Source organism: Brassica napus, chromosome C4 (genome assembly GCF_020379485.1).
Source record: "Brassica napus cultivar Da-Ae chromosome C4, Da-Ae, whole genome shotgun sequence".
Classification (NCBI taxonomy): Eukaryota; Viridiplantae; Streptophyta; class Magnoliopsida; order Brassicales; family Brassicaceae; genus Brassica; species Brassica napus.
Genome location: NC_063447.1, coordinates 15,797,443 through 15,803,442, shown reverse-complemented (window position 1 = coordinate 15,803,442; position 6,000 = coordinate 15,797,443).

Here is a 6,000-nt window from a genome sequence, read left to right as displayed (position 1 = left end):
AGTATCTAGATAAAGAACAATATCCTCGTTTTCAGTATGTTTAAACTTTAAACTATTTATAGACATTTACTCATAATCTATATTTTCTCCTTCAAGGTTATCTATTGGTAGCATTTTTATTAACTTCTTGCGTTTTACACAAGTTACTCATAATCTATATTTTCAGAATGTTTAATATCTATACTCAAATCATTAATAACATGTAAAATATATAGTTTCCAAAAGTCAGCTTCTTTTCGTTGAGATATAATGGACTAATACAACTTGTTTTCAGTTGCTATCTAATTAGATCTCATATTCATTTCAACTTGCAATAAAAAAAGATGTCGACTTTGATAAAATAGTTGTAGTCTGATCTGTCCTTGTTCTTTTCTTTCTAAGGTCAACGCTTTTGAAATGTGAATATAAAATTGAACAGTAAGCCTTATATTACAGGGAATAGTTTTACATTACAAGAAAAAAACTCTCATATAATACTTGTTTTCATCATCAGATATTGTAGTTTATAATTTTAGTTTCATATGACGTACTTTCTAACTGGAATCGTCGGTACCACAATCGATGTTTTTCTTTACAAAGTAATATATATATAATTAGCTGTGTGAACAAGTCATCGGGTCAAGGTAAATTAAGGTGCAAACTTTTTTTTGTAACACTAAGATGCAAACAAGTTGGAAAGAGAGTACATAAAACTAAGATATATACAATTCTAAAAAGAGATATATGTAACTTGTTTTGTGAAAATACATATATGTCAAGTACTCTTATTTAGCATGATCAGTATTAGACTGCACCTCTTATTTATGATGTTTATTGCCAGTTGAAGTGAAATCTCGAAATTTTATTTGCGTGTAACTAAAACTAGCTGTGAAAATACTTGGCATGCAGATAGAAACAGGTAATGTTTATATAATTAACTTAAGGGGAGTATTACCGTATAGGAAAGTTAAAGTGCAAAGGTTCTCAGTTCCAGCAATTGCATTTTTGTTTCATATATTCTTTCTTAAATTAATACAATATAGTGGGCCAAATAAAATTTGTGTTATCAAAAACAAAAATATTTCCGTATATATATTGAAATCACGAGAAAAACAACATCAAAACGATAGTTTTAAGAAGGAAAAATTGAAATGTATTTTTTTCTTTTTAAACAATGTATGCCTGCGGAGCAAACACTTTCACGTATTAGTTATTTCACGTACGGGCTCATGTGTTATTCTTTTGTGAACCTGTGTATGCATCAAGGGATCATTTATATTATGTTTTATGTAAATACGAACGGTAAATATAACATTTTCTCTTTTGTTTGTCTAATTAAGTTTTCTTCTTTTCTCGATAAAAATATATATAATTGAGGTATTGTTGTTCTTTTTGATGATATTCTTGGACAATCTTTTAAGATATACACAGTTTCTTTTTGATATACACAGTTTATGATATTTTGATATACACAGTTCTTTTTTCTGATATACACAGTTTTTTTATACACAGTTTTAGATATGCATCATGTCAATACCCCTCATCATCAAGGAATAATTTTGGTTGGAAAACATTTGATTCTGAGATCTCCCATCCAATAACCTAAAGAATAGTAGGTTAAAGGTCATATGTAATGAAGAAATTATTATGAAATTTCAGTTCAAAAAAAAAGTATTATGAAATGTTTACCACATATACATACGATTGTGAATTAGTAGTAGATATTTTTGAAGAGTACTAGATAACGAAAGACATAATCTTTTACAGAAATATACACACTTGGAGAGGAAGAAAATGACCTGGAAATGAAAGACTGAGGCGAGCAGAAGAGACGAGAGCACATGTGAAGATGATCAGGAACAAACATAACACTGCTGATGAACAAGCCATACTTCCTCTCTGCATATATCATTCTCTCTCCTCCCTTCTATATTTATAGAAGCTAGAAAAAACCGGCCTTTCGGCGGCGGAAGCGCCGTTCGGACCGCCTTGAATTATAATTACCACCGAGCGGCGGGTAGAATCTTTTGCAGACGACTTAAATACGCGACGGGGTATTGTAAGTGGCAGAGTGGCCTTGCTGCCACGATCCACTGAGATTCAGCTCTTTGTCGCTAAGATTCGAAAAAAAAAAAAAAAATTCGACCAAAAAAAAAGAAGAAAAAACCGGCCTTTTGGTTTTAGAGACTTTATTACATTATATATATATATATATATATATTATCCCTTTTGATTTATTTATAACCATTCCCAAACAATAATTTATGTAAATAAAAATATTATTGTGTTATTTTTTTTTAACATGATTACATTTGACCGGGAATGTAGTTTAATAGTTTGTATTAGTACTATACAATATCATCATTATGTTATCATCCATATTCAAACCTGGTCGAATTCGTGTGTATATGTTTGGTATAGCAGAAAAAGAGGAAGAATATGTTTGCATTTAAATCTGGTAGGGTATTACTGATACATATTGAAATGATCTTTAAGAGAATATATTTAGATATGTTCATATCTTGTGTTATACTTATCTCTCATGTGATCTATCTAAATATATATGTATGTGCAAATTTTCTATTTAAAAGAAAACTAAATTTTCGACCCGCGTTAAAACGCGAATTATATTTTTAATATAAAATTAATAAATAAAATGATACAAATTATTATAATTTTTTTTATCAAAATTTTTAGAGTTTGATAAAATATCTGAATCTGATCAAAAAAAAATATATTGAATTTGAACCAAAATTGGTAAGAAATCCAAACAGATTCAAAATTTTGGTATATGAAAAATCGGATCTAAATCCGATTCATACATCGAGTATTCAAAATAACTCAATAATAATATATATTTAAATATATTAATTGTGTTTAGTCTAATGTACTAAAACTATCTAACATACTAAAAAATAATCGAAATTATCCAAAATATTTGAAAAATAATTAAAATATTCAAATATACTCAAAATGCCAAAATAGTGATTAGTTCTCTATCCAAGTAGCTAAAACTAACTCATTTCATGTTTATCTCATATACTTAATATAAGATATTCAAATTTATATACCATATATTATTTTTATTTTTATATTTAAGGTATATTGAATTCCTAATTTTTTTATATAATTTTAAATAGATATTCGAACTCAAGCTGAACCCGCAAAAATCTGAATCGAAACTGAACCAAATATTGAAATAGCCGAATGGAGCATATAGGGGTGGACACTTTACCTGATATCTGAAGCCGCACCCGAACCCAATCCGAAAAACCCGAACTGGAATCCAAACCAAAATAGCAAAATATCCAAACGGGTATTGAATTAGGAGATATTGGATATCCGAACCCGAACAGATAATATCCGAACCCGAATGGATATCCGAAGATAACCGAACATATGTATAATTAACCTTATATTTCTAGTTTATATCTCTCATTTTATATAAAATATTTATATTGATACTACACATACTTTAAGTTCATATGATGTACATATAATTACGGAGAAAATGATTTGCTACTCATTTAAAATGCATGTCAAACTTTTTATTTTAAGAATTAACAAAAAGTTACATCTAAAATTTAAAAACAATAACCAAATTAATTTTTTTTAGTTTCAAAATGTTATGTCCAACTCAGTTACCATTCAATCTATTTAAAAAAAGTTAAGTGAAAGTTATATTTTTAAATACAAGAACTTTGAGAAATGAAAATTTTAATTTTTTTTTCAAAATCTAAATATCCGAACCCGATCTGAAATAACCGAATCCGAACTAAAAATACCCGAACCCGACCCGAAGTACAGAAATAACCGAACAGATTCTACACCTCTATACCGAAATACCCAAAAATCCGAAATACCCGATCCGAACCCGAACGGGTACCCGAACGTCCACCCCTAGGAGCATACATATCTAACTCCATAAATCCAAAACCAAAATATCTGAATCTGATCCTAATAAATATATTGAATTTGAGCAAAAACTGGTAAGAAATTCAAATAGATTCAAAATTTTTGTATATGAAGAACCGGATATAAATCTGATCCATACCGAAATATTCCGGGTATTCAAAATAACTCAATAGAATTATATTTTTAAATATATTAATTATGTTTACTCGAATGTACTAAAACTATCCAACATTCTCAAAAATAATCAAAATTATCCAAAATATTTGAAAATAGTTAAAATATTCAAAAATACTCATAACGTCTCTATCCAAGTAGCTAAAAGTAACTCATTTTTATGTTTATCTCATATATTTACCATTATATATTCAAATGTAAATACTGAATGTTATTTTTATTTTTGGATTTAAGGTATATTGAGATTCTTGATTTTTATCTAATTTAAAAAAGATATTCAAACTCAAACTGAATCCGCAAAAATCTGAATCGAAGGTGAACCAAAATATTGAGATAGCTGAATGAAGCTTAAATATCTAATTCCATAAACCCAAAACCAAAATAGATCTGAACCAAACTCAAACAGATAGCTTAATCAAATAGATCTAAACCGAATTCGGATAGATATCTAAATGTCCACCCTAATTTTTTTAGTGATTATCGTTAATATTGTTTTAAATATATAGTTTAGATCCTATATTAATATTGAATATGTAGGCAAGAAGAATAAAAGTTACGGATATTGTCCGTGTCCAGCGCAATGCATCGTTTACTATAACCGATATCATGAGAAATATGTATAACTGGAGAACCGGTTTGTAAATTGGTTTTAACTGCATAACAGTTTGTAAAAATGATCAACTTTGGATTTTTCAAGTTACACTATGATATTTTATATATATTTTTTAGTTAATATTATACATTTACGAAATGCACGAAGCGTAAGATTCAAAATGATCTTTTGTGTTATGCAAAAATATGTAGTATTATATGATAACAGACTGTATATGGTATACGGTTGATATGTTAACAAACTGTAGATTGATTATATTGTTTGTAAGATAATCCGATTTGTAATTGTAGGTTATTATTGCTCAATATGATTTTCAGAACGATGAGTTTTGTGGGTCGTATGGATTCTATACACTACAAGAAAACAGCAGTATTCTGACGGATATTCCGACGGAAAATGAAATCCTCGGAATATACCGAGGAATTTCCGAGGAAACACAAAATTGGGGTTCCTCGGAATTTCCTCGGAATATACCGACGGAATTCCGAGGAAACCTCAATCCGTCGGAATATTCCGAGGAAATTCCGAGGAACAATGAGTTCCTCGGAAAAAACCGATGAATTTCGAGGAAATATTTTAGCCGTTGGAGAGCCGTTGGAGATTTTACAAAATTCCGAGGAAATTCCGACGAACTAGCCGTTGGCGTCGGAATTCCGTCGGAATTTCCTCGGTCTGTCGGCAGGATTTAATCTATATATACAAGCACTCCTCTTCCTCTTCATTCACTTCATATCTTCATCCTCCCTCTCACTCTATTTACACACGAATTTGATTCATAAAAAATATGTCTTCTTCAAATTATTTTCGTTCTTGGATCGATCGACCTCATTTGGATCCGAACACGAGATTGCTTACGGAAGAATACCAACGAGGTATAACCGAATTCATGGGGTTAGTTCACCGACAACCGGAAGCAAAAACAGGTAAGTTAAGATGTCCTTGCTCTAATTGTAAAAATAGAAAGGTTATTAAAGAGTGGGATGTTTGGACTCATCTATATTTGAGTGGTTTACAAGAAGTTACAAAATTTGGTATCATCATGGGGAAACTGATTATGAACATGGTAGTACTAGCGAGCCTCAGCCAGCGGTTAGATTAGAAGAACCAATTAGAACGGATGTAGATTATGGTGTAGGTACTGAGCAGATGGTAAATGATCATTTTAGAGGGGAAGATTTACCCAATGCAGAAGCTAGGAGATTTTATGATATGTTGGATGCTGGAAAGCAACCATTGTACGAAGGTTGCAGAGATGGTCATTCAGCTTTATCATCTGCTACAAGATTGATGGGCATTAAAACAAATTATAATTTGGCTGA